At 46.4% G+C, this 26,495-nt stretch overlaps 1 protein-coding gene across 3 annotated transcripts in view; it reads right to left on the reverse strand.

The window, feature by feature from the left end:
• Nucleotides 1-26,495, reverse strand: part of IRAG2 (inositol 1,4,5-triphosphate receptor associated 2) — a 2,448,326-nt gene that overhangs the window by 758,388 nt on the left and 1,663,443 nt on the right. The gene's annotated exons all lie outside the window — the stretch shown is intronic.

Below are 26,495 nucleotides of genomic sequence, written 5' to 3' on the forward strand. Positions count from 1 at the left end.
TTGTGGATGAAAGTGTGGGGGAGTAGAACAAAGTTAAGATTAACCATTGTTATATGTGAAAAACGTCCATGTGGTTATCGCAGAGTCTGAGAATTTTTACTGTCCGCCACCTACGCGGACATGTACAGAGTTACGCGGGCATATTTCAAGTGGCAACACAAACATCTGTCTGCGGACATTATTTGGACTAGGAGACCTTCTGTGTCTGGGTATATTTATACATATTTCATGAAAGTAGTGAGTGTGAACAATATACATGTGTTTGGAATGCAAATATATATGTCTGTTATTGGCCATGTCCCCAAGAATTCCGACACTGGCCATGGCCACAGTAATATGTGCACAGTGATTATGTAATTAATATGAATATTGTAAATTGAATGTGGTTATTGGGATTACAAATTGTAATAAACCTCATATTAGGTATGGACACAGTTGGATAATGTTTGTTTGGAATAAAAATACATATGTGTCAATTACTGAAGTGTGTAAAGTGGTTAGAATCTGACACTAACCATGGCCATAGTAATATGAGCAAGTGATTATGTAATTAATATGAATACTGTACATTTAATAATGTGGTAATTGGAATAAGAATGGCAATAAATCTCATATTAGGTATGGGAACTTAGGGCCTGATTCAGAGAAAAATGTTCTGTGGGATTGAGCCATTATAAACGCATCTGTGAATCAGGCCCCTAGTTGGCTATAGTGAGAAGGGTATCATTTGCACTGCTGTGTCTGTAAAGAAAAGCAAATAGAAGTATAGGACATATGCTGGAAAATATAATTAATATAATTAATCTCAGTTATACATGTTTATTTTATTTGACCCTCATAGAAAGTACACTGTATGTACAAAGTTTGTGCGGGGTACACTGTTGTATTCACATGCAGTAATCATTAGGTCATTGGGGAGAACAATCCAAGCTGGATTGAAAAACCCCACTGAGTACATTTATAGTTTGCACCACCACTTACACAAACCATCATATATATATCTGTAATTTTCTTTAAAGTGACATCTAACTAGTTTGCATTGTGTGGAGGGTACCAAGGTGATGAGTGCCAGCAGTAGCTTAACTTCGTTCATGTAGAAATAAAATGCCTCAATACCAGGTTATTTCAATTGTAGACCGCAGATCCTCCATGTGGTGGTGAGTCCTGGGGAGGAGGGATGGCCAAAAGCAATCCAATTTTCAATTTTTGATAAGCTTTAAAGAACGTCTTCCTCTCTGCTGGTCAGTGCGAGAAACCTGAAGGTGTCTCCCTACCTAGTCCCCGAGGATCTGTCATCAAGGGGGCCAGGATACAGCCATCACTATTGGATCCAGTTCCTGGCGGTATACCAGTGAGGGAGGATCACCTGGAGAGGGGTTCTCAGGGAGTGGGACACCGATGGGTGAAATGCAGTATCCCCTTTTTTTCAACACCATTTCCCCATCCTACCACCTAGGACATTCAAAACCACAGCCATCCCCCTTTTCCAACACAAACACTTTTGCACAACACGCAAGAGAACAGACTAACACCAGAGCCGTTTACCTGACATGTCCCAATACAAGGGTCAGGCAAAGTCAGGCAACTGACCAGAATCTCACACACCTGACTGCCTCTTTCCTTCCCCACAGGGATAAAAGGTGGAGCAAAAGAGCACAGTACGATCAAGGCAGACCACACAAGGAGACAGCTATCCAGACCTGGCAGTTTAAGAGAAGGAGAAAGGCGGCAGGAACCGAGAGGGTGACAAAGAGTGGACCGACCTTGCCCTTTCCATCCCAGATCCACAAAGCTTTCATAAGAGGAAACATAAGACTGCAAACAATAGCCAGAGTGTGTTGCCACAGATGTCAGCGGTACCCAGAGCATGCCTATGCCGATGAACCGGAGCAAGGGCAACTCCTGCTACTGTGGTACTGGCCTTGACTCCAGAGACAAGGAAAGCCAAGCAATTCATCATAGCAAGTGAGTCAAAGGGGGAACCGATAATAAAAACTGTGTTGAATGAAACCTGCAAAGTGGCAGATTGAGAAGAGTTAAAAACCGTGAATAGAAAAGGGGAAAACCAGCTGCAGAGGGGACCGGCAACAAGTGGGAGCTGACTTGAGAAAATCTGGTTGCTCCCATGCTGAAAAACTACAGATACCAGAAGGCCACAGGAGAGCGGCCAAAACATGTTAAAGTGGTCATATTGGAGGTCTAGCAAAATACCTGTACAGTAAAAAGCCTTTGACCTAAGAACTGTATTGAAAGGAAGGGAAGTGAATCCCACAGACATTGGAAGCAAATGTGGGATGCTGACGAAAAGGGGACAGAGTCTAAAGTCCCAAGAAACAGTGTGTTGACAAAAGGTCAACCTGGCATAGGGATGTCCAATGGAACTGTTTAAAAAGACATTGAGATTCGTGAACGACAAAAAACGCCATAGTGAAACCAGTGGAGGGAGGCTGAGAATTGAGAAGGGTCTGTGCCCAGAAGAGAGGGATCCGGGGGTGAAGAGTCGCCATCCCAAGTACCAGTTGAAAAGAACTTTCATTTGTTTGTTGTTTTTCCAATCCTCAAAGGCAAGAGACTTTTTATTGAAAAGAGACTTTACCGTCGAGGCACCTGAGAAGTTAAAACTGGAACTGTCACCTCATGCTGGGAGCTCGAGAAGTGTGCTGTGCTCAGAAGTCCCACCTTATCCCATGCTCAAAACGTGCGGAAGGTAGACCCAGGCTGCCGCATCCTGACATATTTGTGAACACTTTCCTTTCTTGAAAACTATCCCACACCCTTTTTTGTATTAGTTGTAAGGATTGGCAATTTTTTTTTTTTAGTATAGACCTTTTTATTTTGAAACAACGCCACTAGGACTGCCTTGTTGTTCATTTGATGGTCGACGCTTGCTCCCATCTTAGATTAACGTTTAGATTAGGCGTTTTTCCAACCTGCATACAGTTGAATAAACACCCTTGAACTGTGATCGCTTGTGTCTGTGTTTACTGTTGCCACCATGAGTTCCTTACAACAGCCAGAATGAGTTTGACTAAAAGATGTATGTGGGTCTATTTGGAGGACTCGTCTGCAGGCTATTTGTTGGTCAGCGACGAGTTAAAAAAACAAAAGGCCAGAAAAGTTGTGAAATGTTTACAGATCAGGTAGGAATGATGCTAGCAGCGGTGGAAGGACACAGTTTTGACTTGAGAGTCCCTAGAGTGGCATAAAAATCAATTTTAGTACATCTGCGGGGACCAGAAGCCGACCGCGGACACTCCATTATGCCATGTGGTCATGCGACTATCTCCAGGGACGTTCGCGATGCCGTAATAGGATCGCAGACTTCTAGTATACAGAAATTGCATAAAAAGTTGTTAGAAGATTATAGAAGCACTAAGAATGGTAGTAGGAGGTGGGAAAGGGCAATGTTTAAACTTGAAAGTTTCCACAGTGGCCGAAAATAGGATTTAAAGATGTCTGTGAAGCACAAACAGCAATGGCAATCACATCATGACACATGGGCGTGGTCACATTACGACGCCCGGAGATGTCCACGGCCACAACATGACGTTCTCAAAATACCATGTGTCTGATGACGTAGCACGCATACGATGCAGCGTTCGCAACCGGACAATGATGTTCACAAACTAATTTAAAGTGTGTTGTTCGCACCGCTACCTAAGCAGTACGTTGCAGAGACTGAAACACAGGAAATGCGGACCCGGACATAATTGTCGGTGGACGTAAACATTGCATTTTGGGAATAGAAAAAAATACATTTTCACATATGTTTCTACATCATGTTGGTTTACTTTATTTACAGATTACATTTATATTTATTCATTTTAAGAAAGGGGTGGGGAATCAGTGTGAAACAAAAATAGGGGAATTTTGAGGTTGTATGTTTTTTTGATTGTGAAATTGCCGATGGAAATTTCATCAAAATGCTTATAATAATGTTCTGTGAAGGACTGGGGTGATTGTTTAGGAAAAGGTTCGCAAGTACATGTGGTGCAATGAAAAATAATATTACGGATTAAATGATTCTTTACATAATTAAATAGTTCAGCAACTTGCTTTAATTCAGATATTTGAGTGAATAATTAATTTTGGTTTGAACACTTTCCATTTGTCCCCCCTCCGCTATGCATCGTTAGTTCCTCATGGTAAGTGTCCGGGATTTTCTCTTGTTGGACTTTGTGGAGAATAAGATATATGTAAAAGATGTAATTTAATAAGTGATTGTCAACTTGCTTTATTTCAGTGCATTTTAACAAACATGTCTGTATTTACCATTAATACATTGTGCTTTGGTCATCTCATCTTTGGGGAAGTACTCCTCGAGCCACTAAAGTATGCTTGCCATTTCTATACAAATATATAAGGACTAGTTTCAGTTATTGAACAAATATTGTAAATGTATTAAATTCCTTCGGTAAACGTTTAGAATAAAAGAGAAAATAATGTTTACTGTGTTGCCTCGTTGTGCTCCAGTTCGTAAGAGGTGTTGAAGTGCATCGTTTACATAAGGTGTTCATTATGTGTTATAATCCATAATATTGTGTAACGTGTAACAAAAAAATGTTTGATTTGGAAAGATGTGTGTTTAAATGTACATTTGTGTTGTATTAATAGTTTGTAATATTGGTTTATGTATATTGCTTCTGTTAAAAGGAAACAAAAATTTAGCTTTTGGGTTGTGTTCATGTCACCTGCTCCCTGGTATGTCCGCGGATGCATAACACTGTCCACGAATGTTGGAACTGCTGCATAGTGGGTAGAATGATTCTTTTATGTAAAGTTTTAAAAGAAAAGTAATAAGTTGTTAAACATCAGTGTGCACTGGTAAAAACCTATGAAATTCACAGATTTTTTGTTTTAAAGGGATGTTTATGGTTGCAAGACAAAAATTGAAAACCGACAGTTATGGTAAGCTATGCAACCATAACTCGTGCCACCACCATGCACTGCCAAAACTAAGACCCAGGATATGAAAAATGACATTACAAATGGCATAATTGATGACATCGCTGATGACATCATATCAATTCTGATAAAATCCCTACAAGGGGTTCTGTTTAGAATGTTGCTAGCAACATATCAAGGGTGATCGGGGGACCTCTCAAGCTAGTCCATGTATCAAAAGAACAAGTTTACTTTCTTACCTGGTAACGTTCTTTCGATGGGATGGTCCGACGACGTATTCCATATCTATGACATGTAATCACCACAGCTGTGCTGCTTCGGAAACTTTTTCGGCGTCTGCGTCCTGCGTCGATGACGTCGATGCGCCGTCGTCGAGGACCTCCTCCGACGTCCGACGTCATCCGATGTGATAAGTAGGACGCACGACGCCCATAGCCTCAGTTGTAGTTTTTTCCCCCAGAACGTGTGACATAAGTCAACTGCCAGTCAGACACAAAGCCTTGCGGAACGTAAGCTGCAATCGCAAAAGAAATTCTGCAGCGGGGAAGGCCGGGCGGGAGCGATATGGAATACGTCGTCGGACCATCCCATCGAAAGAACGTTACCAGGTAAGAAAGTAACTTGTTCTTCGAGGGGATTGGGTCCTCCAACGTATTCCATATCTCCCAAAGCAGTACCAAAGCAAGGAGGAGGGAAAGAATTTAGAATCAAAATGTAGAATAGCCAATCAAATAGCAGAGCAAAGGACCGCCTTGCCAAAGGCCAGATCCTGTGCTCGGATGGAATCAAGGGAATAGTGACGTACAAATGTATGTACTGAAGCCCAGGTGGCTGCATCACAGATGTTGCGAATAGGAACACCCCTCTGCAGGGCAGTAGACGCAGCCATACCCCTGGTAGAATGGGCCCGCAAGCCAGCTGGTGGGTCCTTACCCGCCAAACGGTAGCACTCCGAGATGGCCAAAATAATCCAGCGAGACAAAGTCTGTTTCGTCACAGCTTGCCCCAAACGCTTACCAGCGTAACCAATAAAGAGTTGATCATCCACTCTGACCCGGGACATGCGTGAAACATAAAAGCTTAAAGCTCTCCTATGATCAAGCCTATGGAGCCTCTCCTCTTCCTTACCAGGATGCGGAGGAGGATAGAATGCCGGAAGAACAACCTTCTGGGCCAAATGAAATTCTGTCACTACCTTCGGAAGAAAAGAAGGACGAACTCTAAGGACAACCCTGTCCTTGTGAAATACAGTGAAGGGAGGCTTAACTGAAAGTGCCTGTAACTCACTCACTCTGCGAGCGGAAGTAACCGCAACTAAAAACACAGTTTTCAGAGTCAACAGCCTCAAAGGGCAAGAATGTAAAGGCTCAAACGGAGCACCCATAAGAAACTTAAGAACCAGGTTCAAATCCCAACCGGGCACCAGGAAAGGTGACGGAGGGAACACATTAGTGAGCCCTTTCAGGAACTGTGAAATCAAAGGGATTTTAAAGTAAGAACACTCTTCAGACGAGCGCTTAAAGATGGACAGCGCCGCCAGGTAACCCTTAACGGTACCCACTTGCAAGCCCCTGTGGGCCAAAGAAAGTAAAAAGGACAGAACCATGGGGATGTCACATGCAAAAGGATCCACATTCTGAACTCTGCACCAGTCGCAGAACTTACGCCAACGGCAACGGTACAGAGACTTTGTTGCCGGCCTTCGGGCCGAAAGCAACACGTCCATCACGTCCTCAGGGAGGTCCCAATCCTTATACCTCAACCTTTCAGAAACCAAGCGTGAAGGTTGAGGGATCTGACCTCTGGATGGAGAACCTGACCCCCCTCCCGTGAGAGCAGATCGTCTCGGTAGGGAAGACGACGTGGAGGGCAGATGGATAAGTCGAGAAGGTCCGGGTACCACGTCCTCCGAGCCCACGCCGGGGCAATGAGGATCATCCGGGAACCGAACTTCCGTAACCTCCGCAGCACTTGCGGGATGACGGGGACTGGAGGAAACGCGTACAGCAGCGGGAATGACCACTCCACCACGAACGCGTCTCCTAAGGCCCCTTCTGGAGGAAATTCCCGCGAGCAAAACCTTTCGCACTTCCGGTTGACACTGGAGGCGAAGAGATCCACTTGAGGGGTCCCCCAAAGGGCGAAGATCTCCAGGAGAATCTCCTGAGCCAACTCCCACTCGTGAGAGATCGCGCTCTGCCTGCTCAGAGCGTCCGCCGTCACGTTTTCGGCACCGGCCAGATGAACTGCCGAGATCGAAACTTCCTGCTGGATGGCCCAGAACTCGAGCTGCATCGCCTCTCTGCACAGAGGAAGTGACCCTGCCCCCCCTTTTTGTTGAGGTAGTGCATGGCCACTGTGTTGTCCGTCAGGATCAGGACATTCTTCCCTCGCACAGACGGCAGAAAAGCCTTCAGGGCTAGCCTGACGGCCCTCAGCTCCAACAGATTGATATGGAGTCTGGACTCCGACGGAGACCAACGACCGCTGACTGTCAGCCCGTTGGCATGAGCTCCCCATCCCGTGAGGGATGCATCCGTCACGATCGTCACCTCCGGCCAGGGAAGCCAAAATGGAGCCCCCTTCATCAAGTTGCCTTCGACGGCCCACCACAGAAGGTCCCGGGCGACCGAGGACGGCACCTGAATCGAGTCCGACATCCTGCCGGAGGACTGCGACCATTGCGTCTTGAGTGCCCACTGCAAAGATCTCATCCGCAGGCGAGCCTCTGGCACCAGAAGAATGCAGGATGCCATGAGGCCGAGCAACCCAAGAACTCGAACGCTGGGAGCGTCTGGGCATGCTGAAACTTGTGCACCATCTGCTGAATGTGAAGAGCCCTCACCTGGGGAGGAAAACACTGCCCCAGGGAAGTGTCGAGCACTGCTCCGATGTACTGGAGCCGCTGCGTTGGCGTCAAATGGGACTTCTTTAAATTGAGGGAGAAGCCCAGCCTGTGAAGGGAGCGACAGGCGATCGATAGATGATCCAGGACTAGCTCGGGAGAGCTCCCCCTGATCAACCAATCGTCCAGGTAGGGGTAGACGTGAATCCCCCCTTGCCTGAGATGCGCTGCCACCACCACCATGAGCTTGGTGAAAACCCTCGGGGCGGAGGTCAATCCGAACGGCAGGACCCGAAACTGAAAGTGAAAGGCGCCAACCGCGAACCTCAGGTACTTCTTGTGCTTGGGATGGATCGGCACATGGAAGTAAGCATCCTTGAGGTCGAGTGACACCAACCAGTCCTGAAGCTGAAGGACCTGGAGGACTTGAGAGAGAGTAACCATCTTGAACTTGTCCTTCCTGAGGAGTTTGTTCAAATCGCGCAAGTCCATGATGGGTCTCAATCCCCAGTCTTTCTTCGAAACCAAAAAATAAGGGGAATACCATCCCTTGTACCTCTCCGCTACAGGCACCAGTTCTATGGCGCCTTTCTCCAGCAGGGCTTGAATTTCCTGCGCAAGGAGCAGATCCGGACTCTGCAAAGAGAGGTTCCCCGGTGGATTGTCGCGAGGCCTGTGCCGAAAAGGAAGACAGTAGCCGTGGGTTATGATCTCCAGAACCCACACATCTGAAGTAATGGCTTGCCACTCTACAAGATGCTGCGCCAGCCTTCCCCCAACCGGCGAACCATGGGACATGGCCTCACGACTGAATGGGAGCGGCTGAGGCGTTACCTGAGGGCAAAGAGGCAACTGCCCGAGCGGCCTTGGCACCACGGGTACCCTGTCGTCCACCTCTGGTACCCCTGCGTTGGCCTCTTTGACTGCCAGCTCCTCTCGCTTTACTGAAGGATGAGTAATAGCGAAAGGAACCACCCCTCCACTGCTGTCCCCTAGGACGAAAAGGCGGAGGTTGGCGAACTGCAGCGCCCAACGACTTCGCTGCAGCTTTTGAGGTCTGCAACCTCTCAAGGCTCTCGTCAGCCTTGCTGCCAAAAAGGTGTTCACCATCAAAGGGCATGTTGAGGAGCCGGGACTGCACATCAGGAGCAAACCCCGACTTCCGCAACCACGCAAACCTGCGTATCACGGTGCTCGCCGCCATGGACCTACTGACGCATTCAGCCAAGTCCAGACCCGACTGAACGGACTCACACATGGCATCCTTACCATCCTGGACCATAGCAAGGAAACCATCCCGTTCAACCCCTTCGGGAATATGTTCAGCCGCTAACGCAACACAGTTCCACAGAGTGTGCGTGAAAAGTGACAAGGCACAAATGGAGTTGGCCGCCTGAAGCGCCATACCACCAGAAGAAAACACTTTCTTCGCCCAGCCATCAAAACGTTTGTCGTCCCTATCAGGAGGGATGGTAGGGTACGACGCCTGCTTTGCCGGGGCCGTGGCCGCCTGCACCACCAAACTTTCCGGAGTGGGGTGCCTGGTCAAGTAGCAGGGGTCGCTACTGGCTGGACGGTATTTACGCGACAAGGATCTGCCCACCGCCGGGAGACTCACCGGAGCAGTCCAAGCCGCCGCCACCCTTCTCTGTAAAGCCATATGGAACGGCAGTACCGGGTCAGTTGGGGGACCAACATCAAGGATGTCCGTCAGATCATCCTGCACAAACTCCCCTGGGGGAGCAGACCATCCCAGATACTCAGACACCCTAGCCATAAGGCGCCGGTACGAGGAATCGGCATGGGAGCCAGGCTCAGGCCTACAAAATTCCACCTCCGGAGAGGTGTCCAGTCCACTGGCATCATGCAGTGACTGCCTCAAATCGTCAAACCGACTATGGCCCGAGACAATTTCATCTGGCACCTGACTAGGAACCAGGCCATCAGAATCCTCATCCGCCTCCGAAATATATTCCAGGTGGCGAAAAGGCACCCGAGAGTGCTTGCTCTTAACCAGAGCCTTCCTAGGGGGTACACCCGTGACACGGGGCACCTCCGACACGAAAGGCGTTGATGGCGTCGAGCGAATCGGCGCCGACGCCGAGAAAACCGGCAACGGCGCCGAGAGGATCGGCGTCGACGTCGAGGAAATCGGCGTCGACGTCAGATGCAGCGCCTCCAGTATCGGCGGCGTCGACACAGCCCTCGAAGCCGGAGCTCCGAGCGTGTCCCTCGACGACCTGATCGTCGACGGCTTCGACGAGGCCCTCGAAGCCGGAGCCTCGAGAAAGCCTGTCGACGCCCTCGACGCCTCAGACGTCGATGTCTTCCTCGAAGACTTCACAGGAGCACACGGTCACGAACGCGTCGAGGACCGGGACCTGGAACGGGTACGGCGAGAACGAGCCTCCTTGTCCGAACGGGACCGCTCCCGTGACTCGTGCCGACCACTCTTGCGAGCGGCGTCTCTCGACCTCACACGGCCGACCGCACTCGGGGGCGCGGACGGCTGAGTACCCTGCGACTCAAGAATCGCCAACATTTTCTTCCCGAAGGAAGCCCATTCTTCCGGCGTCGCACGGCTGGTGGGGTAACCGACGTGCCGTGCAGAATCCTCGGAAGAGGACCTGGAAGGCGACCGGTGACGGCGCTTCCGAGAATGCCTCGAAGAGGCCGAGGAGTGGCGAGACCCACTCCTAGAAGAAGACCGACGAGACTTCCGACGATGACGCGGAGAGTCACCCCTCGAATCATCCGTCGAAAGCCCCGCCGACTTCGACTTCCGGGGCTTGGACACCCGACCTACCGACAACTTCTTCTTACGTTCGCGTAAGGCTTTGGACGTGAGCGACTGGCAGTCGACACAGTCATCCGTGTCGTGGGCCTCCCCGAGGCACCAGAGGCAGGCGTCGTGCGAGTCAGTCACCGACATCTTGGACCCACACTCCCCGCACTTCTTAAAGCCCGGACGCGGGGTTGAAGACGAAGTGGAAGACATCGCCGAAGGAAATCCACAAACGAACAGGTTCGAGGAACCAGAAAGAACAGAACTCCAAAGAGTCGAGGCTTAGAACCGAGAAACACGAAGCAACACGTTCGCGGAAAAAACGGAACTGAGGCTATGGGCGTCGTGCGTCCTACTTATCACATCGGATGACGTCGGACGTCGGAGGAGGTCCTCGACGACGGCGCATCGACGTCATCGACGCAGGACGCAGACGCCGAAAAAGTTTCCGAAGCAGCACAGCTGTGGTGATTACATGTCATAGATATGGAATACGTCGGAGGACCCAATCCCCTCGAAATGTACTTATTTAAACTAAAATGTTATATTGAAGTGTTAATACAGCAATCTAATAATACATACACATAGGACATGGCTGCAGCATGGACCATTGAAGTAGAGAATTTTTAATGTGGTTATATAGCTGGTCCGATAGCGCAGCGAGTAGAGCGCTCGCTTTGACATCTGTGCAGAGCCTGCTGAGGCAGGTTCGAATCCCAGCAGGGCCAAACTCAGCCTTTCATCCTTCCGAGGTCAATAAATGAGCACCACATAAATGATCACCACACACCGTGGGTAATAATAAGCAGCGCTCAGATGCCTGAGGGCTCATAGCGCTATATAAATGCTAAATTATTATTATTATTGGCTGGTAGAATCATAAATCCAAGCCTAACAGAATCTTGACTAATGTTAAACTTGGAATCAACAGCTAACAATACAATCATTACTACAAACGTGTTAGTACAAAATATACATATGAAGAGGATCAATGCATTCAAATCTAAGGCACATATAGGGAAACTCTAGTAAGGAGGAATGAAACACCACGACCAGAAAATTACAAGATTAGAGTTCATCATCTGTGCTAGTGGGGTACATCTTGCATTTAACCCAACTGTGTCAGTGAGCAGTATCTCACATTTAATACATCTGTGTTAGTGAGCCTTCTCACATTTAGCCATGTGTGAGGTCATCTTTGATGTCCTGGGTGTTAGTCTTAGCAGTGCATGGTGGAGGAACAAATTATGGTTGCATAGCTTACAATAACTGGCACATTTCCTTGGTTTTTGAATTTTACGTTGCAACTATAATATCCCTTTAACAAAGAATGTCAGTGAAAATATATATATAAAACATATATTCAGATTTACACAATCTTTTCAAGAAGCTGGCATACTGGCCTACTTGCGTGCTTTGCTTAGTTTGGTGAAAAGCCATGCAGTGCCTTTCTTTAAATAAAAAAAAGCACAAAAAAGAGAAAAGAACCATATGGATACTTCAGGGGTCACAAGCACTCCATAAACCAAAATCCAACCTTAATTCCGGAAATGTGGTTAGATGAAGTAATGCTGAAAAATGTGTTCCTGGCTTCCAATTGATCCTGCGCTGCAAAATATATATTTTTTAATAATGTTATTATTATTTGTTTATGGTGTATTAAAAAACCTTTACAAAATTTACATAATATTTTGAAACACATATATACCACCCCCCTTGGATAATGTGCAGACCCTGTCAAGGAGCTGTAGATGCTTTTGCAAAAGAAACTAGCTGCAGTGGAGGATCATGGGGGATTGGGAGAAGAATACCACAGGGCGAGACATTGTATTGCCTCTTTTCCCAATGGTACCCCACCCCACTCTCCCTCAGTCTTAATGGGGTATTTCCAATCACACCCCATCTCACACGCACCATTTCCAATAAGTACTGGGGCAAGGAAGAGGTGATGAGGATTACCCATAGAAACAACCTAGGTATACAAAGTGAGGCTTACCATCTAACACCTTTGAATTGTCCCACTAATGGAGTCAGGCAAGGTCAGGCACATTTCCCTAACTGTGCACAGCTGACTCCAATTGACTCACCTGCAGTATAAAAAGGGTGGTTCTGCCAGAATCAGAAAGCGTTCTGGGGATGTTGACTGGACCATAGGAGCCTATGAGCAGGGAGCTGCAGGAAACGAATCCTGGAGGATCCAGAGGCAAACAGTGTGCCGAGACGCTGGCCTGGTGTTTGCGAGGGACTGCAGCATGGCTAGGGAGCCGTGTGTCCAGGCAGTCGGAGCAAAGCAGCCTGTATCCTGCTGGAGATGTTCTGTGAAATCTTTGTTCCCCATTGGACGGTCCCTATGGTGTCTGAGGGGCAGGTAGTGAGACCCAGACCTTGAGCCAAACCCATTTGACCTGCTTGCCGGCGCTGCCTACTGTTGGCGAGTCTCATGAGACAGAGAAACTCAGTAGCATGCAGGTGGCTGGAGCAGGAGCGTTGTCGAAGAGTAGAGCCCGGTGAGCAAAAGTGGGATGAAAGCAAGCGAAAGCAGTGAAAAAAAGCAAAGTGAAGCTAGAGAAAGGTAAAAGCAAAGCGAAGAAAGTGAAAGTTAGAAAGCTGTGAAAGAAAGCAGAGCGTAATGACAAATAAGGTGCGCTAAAGGCGCATAAGTAATGAAAGATGAAAAAGCGTGCTGCTGGCGTGGAAACAGCCCAGAATGGGTGAGAGTGACCCGAAAGTAAGGAGAGGGGTATAAGCGACCTGAAACCGAGAGAGACTACAAAGAGACAATGAGAAGGAAAATGGGCAGTTAAGAAAGGGTGCAAGCAACCCAAAAGTAAGAAAGAGGGTGCAAGCGACCCAAAGGAAATACAGAGCGTGCAAGAGAGCACAGTGAGAAATTGGAGGTGCAAGGGCACAGTGAAAAGTAAGGAGACGTGGGCCAGGGGCACAGAAGGGTAGATAGAAGGTACAAGTGTGCACAACAAAGAATGTGTGCAGGAAGCACAGTAAAGTGGAAAAGGACAGAGTGAAAGCAGCACAGAAGTGGAAAAGGTACCAGAGATTAAGGAAAGGGGTTAGAGGTGACAGTGGTCGTGCCTGGGGTGAGCAAAGAGCCCAGCGTTCTCCAAAGTCTCTGATATGATCCCCTCCCCCCCAAAAGGACTGTACATTTAACAGTGCATCCTGACAAGGACATTTTTGTTTGTTGAACTTCATAAAGAGGGGCCTAGGCTTGGGGAAGGGAGCCATAAGAGGCCCACTAAAGACATTGTTTAACTTGGCAAAGAGGCCTAGACTTGTGGAAGGGAGCCCAGAGAAGCCTACCAGGAACTGTGTCTATTTTATGTTTGCAACTGGAAGGATCGAAGCTTGGGGAAGGGAACCCCAGGAGAGCCAGAGACATTGTGAACTCGATTGACTTACGGCAAGAGCCCAGCATGGAAGGTTCCAAGGGCAACTCTTTTGAGTTTAACTATTTTGAACTGGCAGAACTACACCTATTGCTAAGACTACCTGATACCAGCTGTGGTTTACATTTTTTTTTCTTTTTTTGAGTCACCATTTTTCAGTTAAGAAAATACCCCCCCCGAACACATTTTGTTTAAGAGTGAGGGCAAGCATAGGTTTGGACACAGACAAACTTTGGTTTTGGACGTACGGACATCAACGGCCCTTAGAAGCATCAGTTATGGGAATAGTGCCTTTAAAGTTAGGGCCAGGTAGGCATTACACCAATCCCACAAAGTGGTTTTCAAACTGTTGAAACTGCATCTGTCTTGATAACATGCATGTGTCCCAGTACCTAAAAATAGGTTTTACATTCAACTTCGGTTACTTTATGCGCAAATGCATTTAACTTTCGAGAAACTATATGCAGCCCATTCTGATTGTTAGCAGGTGTTTTGAAGTTCTCTCCAGTGGGGGGTAAAGTTATATGGGTGGAGAGTCAAAACACTAAACATTTCCTATAGGGACATTTTGCATACATGTACTGTGAGAAGTTGGCATGCAGATCAACTGTAGCTGAGGCTTGGTCAAACGCGATGCCAAGCCATTACTTCAAGAAGAGTCACTGTGCCCAGGGCATGGAAATCCTACGGTCACTGCAAACAGTGTCAGTGTGCCCCACAATGATCACTTCAGCCATACCCAGTTGGCATTGTAGGGAGGTGTGGCTATGCCCAAGCACAGAGACCGCTGCGCAAGGACACCGGTCATACCCAGCCATCACTGCAGGTAGGGTCAAGGTGTCCAACGCAGTGACCACTATGCTTCGCTACAGGCCAAAGCCCTTCATACTGACCTTACCTCCAGTGTCCCCAAGGGGTATTCACAGGCTATGCCTGGCATACACTATAGGAAGGATCTCTCTGCTTGAGGCATGGTCATGAGCCCCGCCCAGAGAAAATTTTAAGATGGTCCAAAGTCCATACATGGTGGGTCTTGTGGGTAGAATAATTGTTCCCAGTGGGCCCAGGAAGAAGCATCACTGGCTGAAGACAATGCCCCAGCACATTGATCTCTGTGCAGGATCAAACTTTGTTACAGAGTAAATCATTAGTTTGAAATTTAAACAAAACACAAAATTGACTAAAACAACTTTGGTTAGCCTTCTGAGATTAAAACGTTTCCAATGCATAGAGAAAAAAAAAAACACTCAATCTGGTTTTCCCCCTAAACTACTGCTGGAAAGAAAGGAATAAGGTTCTGATTTTCTTGCATACAATTGATGGACAACGGCAGTGAAAAGACGTTTGTCCCAATCGAGCTAAGAGAACTTACAGAAGGGACTAAACAAAATCAAATGATCCCCCAACTTTCCCTTCCTCATACGTCAAAAGAGGCGAGCTGTAGAAATAGGTCGGGGCACAGTGGAAACAAAGTAATGCAATTGCCTTTAACAGCCACAACATATTCATTGATATTTCTTACCAGCAGTAGTGCTGCTACGTAGACCTATACAATGGCAAAGGACTACCATGTAGAATAAGAGGTTACTTGTTATGCCCTTTGCTGCGTGAACTGGGTTTTGTTCAATATCAACCTGCCTTAACTTTCTTATTATGGGTCGATTCGCCACGTGTTGGGTGGTCTCTCCTAAGGAATACGTTATGAAATGTGGTTTTGTATGGATGTTCTAGATTTTATGATATGGTGACTGATATACTTTTTAAAAAATATTCTATTTCTGGCATCTATATTGTTATGTATTTTATCAAATTTTTTCTGTACTGCTTTTATGAAATGTTTCATACATTTCCAAAATACACTGAGGATAAAATATGTACCCGTGACACAGCACAGTTACAGGGGATCCTTACCAGCCACCACAGGACCAGACAATGGGCTTGCGTTATTGTAACGTCGCTCCACACTGGGGTCATAAAAACATACCCTCTGAAGGAGCACAACAGTATCACGGCCAAATTAACCATGGAGCTGGCCATGGGACTGGGATAATCCCTCTGGCTAAGAATTGAGTCCAAGAAACAAGCACAGTAGCAACAAGCAGTTTGGCCAGGAAATAATACAGGATGCATACTGGTGATCTAAAAGCAAATGTGCAAGATTTGTATTTGAATTATTTGAAGAACAGGTATGTCAATTACGATTAGAAATGCCTTCAAATAACACATTTACTGATGTTGGAGGCATTCTTCACAAGGGTGCCTGAACAATAGCACAAATGCACGAACAAGTGAGGAGTCATTTTATGAGGGTGTGAACAAAGTGGGGCAAAGCCCAGGGACAGACCAAAAAAAAAAAGAAATAGGTGACCTACAAAGTTAAGATTAATTTATGAGAGAGCAAGTGCTTCAAACAAAGATGAAACAAAAGGAGTACTGTATAAATGTACAATATGACATTCTATGACAAGACAGGAGGCTCGCATTATGCTATTTCTTTCTTTATTTACTGCCATGTCAGCACTTTAAAACTTTCAACTTTAATACTGAACATTTCTGTTTTTAGAAACAAAGTTTTAGAAAACAAAATGCAGAAGTTTAAAGATCCTTCAGTCCATAGCCTTATCTGTTTAATCTGCATCAGGGAACTACAAGCCCCATGATTCTTAGGTCTGAGGTAGTCCTGACCTTTCCCCTCTGCACCTATCCAAGGGCAGCCCTCTCCATAAGAACCCCTCTGACCAGGTCCTTTCCTCTTTCTTTCTGCTGCCAACAGATAAGGACAGATCCCCTGCCCCAGGGCTGTATAATCTAGGGGACGAAGACGAGGGCTATTCGCCCGACGACGAAGGGGGTGGGGAGGAGCAAGACATCGATAAAGATGTAGAAGACCTCCACAGCATCGACGATACAACAGACATGTTCGATCCAGAGGCCATTCGGCATCCCAAATCTACGGATTGGGTGCCGTCACCCAGAGTGGCAGCATACATGGCCCAGCACATTAGAAAACCCTTGGAAAGGGAAGTAAGGTCACGAATGAGGTTGGAGTGCCCCAGACAAGCGATGCTTGGGCATTGCAAGCAGTAGTAGGGCTGCGTTTAGAGTTTTTAGGAATACCCGTGCAGACAGCAGAACCTCGCCCCATACACATGGCACAAGAGGAAGCAGCGCTCCTGCACTGTGTGCTCACAAAGTTAGAAAGCAAAGGCGCGATAGAGCGCGAGTACCAACAGGGTCCCGGTTTCCTCACACCATGTTTCTAGTTCACATAGGGGACAAAATAAGGCCCGTAATAAATTTGAAAGATCTAAACGAATGGGTGGTATACAACCATTTCAAGATGGAAGGGATTCATCTGCTTCGAGATCGGTTGCGTACCGGAGACTGGCTGGCCCGCCTAGATCTCAAGGACGCATACCTTACGATTCCGATAGCAGCAGCGTTTCGGAAGTATCTACGCTTCCTATGGAACGGAGAAGTATGGCGTTTCACCTGCTTCCCGTTCGGCCTGTCCTCCGCCCCGTGGGCTTTCACCAAGCTCATTAAACCAGTGGCAGCTGCCATCAGAGAGAGAGGAATTCGTATTATTATCTATCTAGACGACATCCTCGTCTTTGGCCCAGACAAATTAACCTTGACAAAGAGCGTCCAGTGGGTGTTCTCACTTCTGAATTCACTCGGTTTTCTAGTGAACCTGGAGAAATCTCAGCTGATTCCGGTCCAGAGAATAGAATTCCTGGGTTTCACAATAGATTCTGTGAAAGCATCTCTCGAGCTCCCAGGGTACAAAGTGAGAGCGATCAAGAAGGAGCTCAGAGCTGTGATAGCGAAAGGGGTTATCTCGCTTCGCAATCTAGGCAGAGTACTAGGTCTGCTAGCAGCCTCTATTCAAGCGATTTTTCCGGGACGGCTTCATTATCGAGCTCTTCAGCGGCTCAAAATAGGACATCTGCAAGGAGGCCTTCGCTACCACCAACTAGTAACCCTGGACCACGAAGCCCTCACAGAGCTCCATTGGTGGTTGCAGAATATGGAGGCTTGGAACGGTCCCGCCATTTTCGGCGATGCCCCAATTCTGGTAATAGAATCAGATGCGAGCAGATCAGGCTGGGGAGCCAGGTGCGAACACGTGCAGACAGGAGGCAAATGGTCAGAAGAAGAGTTACAGCTCCATTGCCTCGAGTTACTAGCAGGCTCTTTTGCAGTTCGCGCTTTTACCAAAGAGAGTAAAGTGCTGCGTCCTGCTCAAGATGGACAACATCTCCACAGTATGGTATATAAACACATTGGGTGTGTCAAGGTCCAAAATGCTAGCAGAATTAGCGAAGAGCTTCTGGCATTACTGTCTCTAGAACAGAATATCCGTATAAGCAGAATATTTGCCAGGAACTATGAACGAAGTGGCCGACTGGAAATTACGTTATCTTGTGGACTCCAGCGATTGGAAGCTACGCCACCTAGTCTTCCAACGATTGCAGGAACTCTGGGGGCCCCTGCACATACATCTGTTTGCATCCAGACTGAACGCTCAGACGCCAGAATACTTCAGCTGGATGATAGACCCGGATGCAGCGGGCACGGACGCCTTCCTGCAGTCATGGACGGGAGCAGTGCATTATGCCTTCCCGCCATTCATTATGATAACGAGAGCGCTAGCGAAAATTCGCAGGGGTCACGCGGAGCTCGTGATGGTCCTACCCTTATGGAAGGCTCAGCCTTGGTTTCCAGTAGCGATGGAACTTTCTACGGATTTTCCGAGGATAGTTCCCCTTCTGCCGGACCTTCTTCTCGACCCATCAGGGCAAGCTCACCCGCTCATAGCAGCCGGCACACTGCAATTGATAGCCTGCAGAGTTTCAGGAAAAGATGGGAATTGCCGGGAATTTCACAGCTCGCTGGAGAGTGCATCAGAGATTCCTGGGCGCCTTCCACCCTTCGGAGCTATGGAACGGGTGAGCTACCTAGTGTTCGGACCACGGTGTGGATCCCGTTTTCAGCCCCTGTAGTAGAGGTTCTCAACTTCTTAGCTTTTAAATTTCAAGAAGGTGGCGCCTAGTGGAAGTCTATAGGTCCGCTATCTCAGCGAGTCACGAAAAAGTGGAAGGTAACACGGTGGGAAAGCACCCAGTGGTCGTGAGATTGCTAAGAGGAATGAAGCTCAGAAGGCCGCCGGAACCCAAGTACAAGGTGTTATGGGATGTGAGAGACGTATTTCGTCTTTTCCTCAGATGGCCAGATAACGAGAGATTATCCCGATCTCAGCTATCAGGAAAACTGGCTATGCTGCTCTGCCTTACTTCCTGCAGGAGAGTTTCTGATGTCAAAGCGCTTGAAGTCGATAAGAAAATATTCTATCCAGACGGGGTATCATTTACCATTTCCAAGAGAACAAAGAGATTCAAGAGTAATAGATTACCCATACTTCACAAGTAACAAGAAGCTTTGCGTTGCGCAGTGTATTAAAGATTATGAGAAAGCAACAGCGCATCTTAGACCGCGAGGAGTGTCACAGCTGCTTATAGCGCGCAGGAAGCCTTATCATGCTGTAGCGTCTGCGACAATTGCTAGATGGGTGAGAGAAATCATGCAATGGGCAGGAATTGATTTATCACTTTTTGGGGCGCACTCTGCTAGGGGAGCGACTGCTTCCAAAGCTTTTGCAACAGGGGTGTCTCTTCAGGACATTATGAAATCAGCAGATTGGTCTTCCGAATCAACCTTTAAGACATTCTATTTTAAGCCTGTTTTTGAGATTACGAATATGGTGGTAGCAAGCGTTGAACAAGCATAATGCAAGCCTCCTGTCTTGTCATAGAATAAAGATTGCCCACGCTGATAGGTCAGGAAGTCTTCATTCTATTAAAGACAAGGAGGCAAGCATTATATCCCACCCAGAATGGCAAGATCAATGTCTGCATTATTATATTTATTATGATGTAACTCCTTTGCTCATTCCCACCCTCATGATTTGCTCTTCGTTATTTACAGGAGAAGAGCAAAAGACAGCCGGATGAAACAGTACTCCGCAGTGGAAGGAAAACAGTTCAAGTTGGTCAAGTTGGACCGCAAAAGTTCAGTTTCAAGAGACAATTCTCTGTTCAATGATAATGGATGGTTTGGTTTGCAAAAATGAAGTTGTTCGAGTGGACAGACATAAAGAAAGTGGAAAGGACCTGGTCAGAGGGGTTCTTATGGAGAGGGCTGCCCTCAGATAGGTGCAGAGGGGAAAGGTTAGGACTACCTCAGACCTAAGACTCATGGGGCTTGTAGGTCCCTGATGCAGATTAAACAGATAAGACTCTGGACTGAAGGATCTTTAAACTTCTGCATTTTGTTTCTAAAAACAGAAATGTTCAGTATTAAAGTTTAAAGTTTTAAAGTGCTGACATGGCAGTAAATAAAGAAAGAAATAGCATAATGCTCGCCTCCTTGTCTTTAATAGAATGAAGACTTCCTGAGCTATGAGCGTGGGCAATCTTTATTATTATATGGTAATGAAGGGAGCAGTAGGGACAGGTAGTGGGCATGGGAGTGGGAGCTGGAAGCACAAGTAAGTGAAGTTTAAGCCGGGATTTGAAGACATCCACAGTTCGCCTGGCTTCGATTGTCATGGGCAGCTGGTTCCAATGGAGTAGGGAGAAAATGGAATTGAGAGGAGGCACAGGTGGTGCCAGGGACAGTGATGTTGAATGCAGAGGAGGAGCACAGGGAAAGTGATGGTGAATAGACAAAGATACAGTCAGCCAGGTATTGAGGAGCAAGTCCATTGAAAAGGGAGAGAGATTGTGTATTGAGAGCCAACCAGCATGGTGTCTGTTTGTAGAAGTGGCAGAGGATCTGAGCAGATTGATCAATTTAGCTATCCACATTCTCTACAATTTTTCTAGATAGAGGAAAGAGTAGAGGGGAAGGCAAAAAGGTAGGCACAAGCAGTAGTCGAGAATGAGGAGCAAAAGGTGTCTAAGAGTTTTTGTAGAACAGTGAGCAAGAAATAGATGCCTTTTTCAAATGTTAAGGTCAATAACAGAAAAGATGGTAGTGATAAATTGGTGCAGTCATAGGTTGCTATCAAAGAGGACCCTCATGGTTGTGAGCCTTATGAAAGGCAGCAAGGTGGTCAGCCAGGGTGAGGAGAGGCTAGGGGGGATTCTCATTGGACACAAAGAGCAAGAGGGCTTATATTTTTTAAAAGTTTAGCATGAGGTAGCAGAGGATCATTCAGTGAGATTGCATTGAGACCGCTGATAATCCGTTCTGAGATTAATGGAGTGAAGAGGGTAAATGAGAAATAGGTTTCAGTGTCACGAGAAAAGAGTTAATAGTGACATCTGGAGGACAAGGTAAGTTTTCAGATGGCAGAGGTATAGAGGTGGAAGATGTGGATAGAGCGGGAGGGGGCAGAGGTTTGAGAGTTTCTCAAGATTTTAATGCATTGACCTTCCAGTTAGGAAGCAATCCGGGCTAAACAGATGTGCAAAACCCAAACCCCTGGAGAGCGGAGTGGTTGGCAGTGTCGAAAGAGGCAGAGAGGTCCAAAATAAAAGGTGAAAGTAGAAGAGCGTTTGGACTGGTGATCATGGATATTGATTTGGGAGGTGTGAGCAGTTTGGCGAGTTCTTGAAAGTTAGCATAGGGGATTGCGAAGGGAGAATATTAGGTGTGTGCAGTAGGGCAATTTGGTCGAGTCCAGTGCAGAGGGGAGAAGGCAGCAAGGTATTGTTTATATATAAGCTAGGAATAGAGTGGGTGTACAAATGTTTTGCCAGCATAGTAGGCCACAATGCAGGTTTGTTTTGAGGGTCTGGATCTCAGAGGGGATCCATGGTGGAGGACGGGGACAGAAAGGTGTGAATGTGCGTGCAGTAAAGTGGTATTCAGAGAGAGCCATAAGTGCATAGTGAAAGTCAGAAAAAGGACGGCCAATAGAAGAGGCATGAATAGGGGAGAGAAACAGGAGAGGGGTCCTCACATTATCAAGTAAAGTGCAAGAGTCCTGCTTGAATTTCCTCTTCATCATTGCCGTAGACGGCCCCAAAAACAGACCAACGCTCGAAGCGGTTCAACAGTTTATATTAACATTTTTGAAAGTGACTCACTATGTGCCGTCCCTCTCTCTAGTCCTCTCATGGGCTTTTCCCTTCCCAGCCCAGACATCCCTTAATCCCAATGTTGTCACTCATTTCTATATTACGATTTGCTGGTTGCGAGGGCCTAAAGGAGAACATGGACTCTCTTTGGGCATTCGTAGCAGGATCTTATGCAGGAGTCCCCCAGAAATAACTGAGATCCTTACAACTGGGTTAAGTTACTTCTAATTACCCAAGCTCCAATTGTCCTTTCCTCTTATGCTCCTGTGCTCCTCACCCTGAGCCTCCATTTCCCTGCCCTTCATCCTATTCTATTATTCCTCCCACCGCCTCTCCTCACATTCCCTCTTCTGTCCCCTTTGATGTTCCCCTGAACTTTCTCCTTATCACTGCTTACCTCCACCTTTAGAGCTTATTTCCTACTAATCTCTTCCCACTACTCTCCACTCCTGTTATGACCACTGTTCAACACTCATACCACCCTATTACCACTACACTCTGCTAAGCTCTCCTTCCACAACTGTCCATTCGCACTACTCTCTGCAAAGCTCTACTCACACTACACCCACACCTTCTCCCAAACACCTTCTCCCACAGTCGCCTTCCGTTCACCCTCTCAGTCACTCTTCTTAACCGCTCAATCATCATTCTCCTACTCTCTCCCTTAGTCTCACTCACTCCCTTTACACGCACTCTCATACCAAAGTACTACTTTTTCTAGGCAGCCAATACCTCACTTTGCAGACTCTCTTTATAATTCTCCACCATGCTCCGCTACACTGTCCGTCCTCAGCCCGATCGCCAGGTTCTCCTTCTCCCTTGACCTCATCCGAAGAACCCTCACTGGCCTGGTCTCTCTGCCCCTTTTTTCCTCCACTCACCTCCTCCATTGGCTCCCACCTCAGCTGATTCCCCAAGCCAACCGCAGGCTTCCTTTTCCTGAGAAGCCGGGTTGCAATACAAAAACAAAAAAGACATAACTGGCCTACTGCCACCTTTTCATACACAAGTCTGCCAACCTTTGCAAATGGCAAACTGTGGCAAATCGTCATGTTCAGAGTTTGTGGCTGGATTAACTGGAGTGTCTGGATTGTCAGTGGTCTGTGCCAGGTGTTACTCCACTGCTCTGCTTCCCACCACCTCTATCTCTGGTGAACATCCGGCTCGTGTCTCCATCATAAGGAATCTTTTGTACACATAGTCCTATGGAAGAAGAGGAGACAATGGCGAGCATTGTGTGCAACGGGTATGGAGCAAGAGGCAGTGTTACTTGACATATTCAACCAGACACATGTAGAGGGGACAGAGGCAGGGAGGGGCCCTTCCATCTCCTACACCCTGCCTCTGGAAAACCATATGGTAGGCCTCTTGCCTCAGGGTGGGAGGGGTCCCTTCTTCCCCCTTGACATGATCAGGTTCCTAACCCTGTCACATTATTGAAGAGGAGGAGTTGAGGGGGCAGAGCCAAGACTTTAAAGTCAGCAATGGAGCGAAAAGAGGGACGGGGTTAAAGGGAGAGATTAGAGTAAGAGAAAGAAGTAGAGTGCAAGACAAGGTCGAGAGAGTTCTCATAAGAGTGGGTATACTTGTCACTGTTATGCAACTTTTTTTTATTTCTATTTCGAAGCACTTTTTAAAAGTGTTTTCTGACCCATCAATGTATTTTACTTGTGCAAGTTATTACATCATTTTGACAACATACTAAGAATACTTTGATCATAGCTGGTGGGGGACACAAGTTTAATGGAAAGGGAATCATAAATTGGTCTGTGAAAAGCATGGTGGCTATGGACTGCAAGTCTGATAGTCTTCTGTCTTCTTTTAAAGAGAATACAGATGTTTTTAATAATGTCATTAATCGAAAATACTTGACTACACATACCAGGAAATGTGTCGGTTGGGCTAAACTGCTAATTTCCCTGGTGCCCTGGTGGGTAAAATCGGTATTCTAAAAATGGTCGTAGTCCCCCAACTCCTATTCATATCCCCTTGTGGCCTGGTGATGATTTCTTTCAGTCACTGACCTGCACTGTCAATACCTTTCTGTGGCACTCTGGCGCGGTCCGTCTTAAACTGGACAGGCACATTAATGACCCCGATGTCTGGGGGCGGCTTTGGTGCCCCTAACTTTAAAAGATATTGGATAGTTGCTCAAGCGCAATACGCTTCGTACTGGTTTGACCTTACAAACCCTCCAACGCATACCAGGCTCGAACACCTTGCTGTAGAGGGCCGCGATATTCGTTCCTTAGTCCTCTCTTCCCAACATGTCCAGTTTGACCCCCTTGACCCTGTAGGCTCCACGTCACTGGCTTTGACTAAACAATGGCAGTATATACCACTTTCAATCTTTGTATGCTGATTGTATATTCACCTACTATTGTATGCTGCTCGTTCTCCTGTTGTAATGTCAAGCACAAAAAAAACAAAGTTTAAAAAAATTAATAATGTCATTAATCCCCCATCAGGTTATCAGATGTGTTTAGTAAATTGACATCTCCCTTTGAATTAAAATTCTAGAACCACCCCTGGAAAAAAAATCAAATTATGATCTTGAGAAAGCAAGTAGAACTGTGACAAAAGATGTACAAAATACATTATTTGGAGTGTTGCAGTTCGATATATGCATACCTATTGTAACCTCCATGTTCTACTGTCCTGGGAAGGAGAGGAGTGTAGCTCCTAAACCACGAATAGTAGAGGCAGACCCCACAATTGTTAACAATTGGTTCCACAAAGCAATAAAAGGTACTCCTACCTTGTCTACGGAATAAAAGGAAGAATAGAGAAATTCACCTAACTCCTCCTCTCCCTGCCTATGTGTCTGGCGTGGAGAGAGAGTGCCAGGGAAACCCTGTAAGGCTGGAGTGCAATGGAAGATCCCTCGAGGCTGCTGCTGGGCTTAGAGAGCGTAAATGGTAAGCAGCTGGAACTGGCTAACTGGTCACTTGGTGTCTGCCGTTTCGTTTTCTGGGAAGGACTTTGTGATGTGGTGGGATCCCTAAAAGAAGGAACACATGTGCACACCTAACTAATTCAAGGATGCACTTATTTAGTGGTTTTTAGATTGGTGGAGAGGTGCAGAGGAGAAATACACAACCCTGACACTAGGTTGTGAGTTTAAGAAAACTGAAAGACGGGTGGGTATCCACAGTCTGTGGACCCCTAGCGTCCCCTGCACACTCAAAACTACTGTCAATAGGCAGTCAAAACGTCTAATATTCAGAAAAAAGATTCTATGTGGTAATGTAAGTTGGCCTGTTGAGCAAAGTATTTTTTATGAAAAAAAATGGTTCCAGTAATCATACATTTACTAATATAATGTACATTAAGTCTCTCTAAAGAGTAGGCATTAAAGATATTGTTTCTACAGCTAGCTATATCTAGCTTTCGGTCTTTTTTGTTTTATCCCCTATAGCCTTTGGGAATACCCTGAACCCAGGGACACTGGAAGCAATGTTACCTACACCCTCTGGCAGGATTTTTTTGTACACCCAGACATTGAAGGTACTTCTTATTCTTATCCCTCATTCCATTTATGACATTCCAACAAATACGTTTTAAATACTTAAGTACTAATGAGTTTCACTTTTCCATAGGTGACTGACTAGAAAGGGATTGTGAATAAACTGCTGGCATTACAGCATTAGAGAGAACCTCGGGGCAACATAGCAAGGTAGGAAATGTTAGAAAGTATGGCAAACTCAATTTTATATTTATATCTGTGTAATGCGAACCTTATATATTCTGAGAATTATGATTTCTCTCATAGATATCCAGTTGAAGCTTAGAAAAAAAAGAAATTCTATGGACTTGACTAGACATTGAGAAACCCTAATATCCACTCCCTATGAAGGGATTTTTTCCCGAAACACGTAGAGTGTTATGATTGTTATGTATTATCTCTTGTGAAAACAACAGAGAGTGCTACATATTTTGTACATGAATGCATCATATTTGGGTTACTTGTTTACAAATCACGGTGCACGTTGATATATGAAACGATGTATAATATTTGTGAATAAACAAATATCTGTTTTCTTTAAAAATATCAGTGAAGACAACTCACTCTAAACATTGATGAAATATTAGATATAGCTAGATGTAGAAACCATATCTTTAATGCCTACTCTTTAGAGAGACTTAATGTACATTATATTAGTAAATGTATGATTACTGGAACCATTTTTTTTCATAAAAAATACTTCGCTCAACAGGCCAACTTACATTACCACATAGAATCTTTTTTCTGAATATTATACGTTTTGACTGCCTATTGACAGTAGTTTTGAGTGTGCAGGGGACGCAAGGGGTCCACAGACTGTGGATACCCACCCGTCTTTCAGGATCCCTAAAAGAAGGCAGCGGATGCTGTGAGGCCGCCCAGTAATGGAAGTAGCAAGCAGGGTTTCGAGTAACTATGTGGACGTTCGTCCAAGTGGAGCAGAGTTCTGAGAAGACCTTTTGGA

Source organism: Ambystoma mexicanum, chromosome 12, assembly GCF_040938575.1.
Source record: "Ambystoma mexicanum isolate Mex_15411 chromosome 12, UKY_AmexF1_1, whole genome shotgun sequence".
Classification (NCBI taxonomy): Eukaryota; Metazoa; Chordata; class Amphibia; order Caudata; family Ambystomatidae; genus Ambystoma; species Ambystoma mexicanum.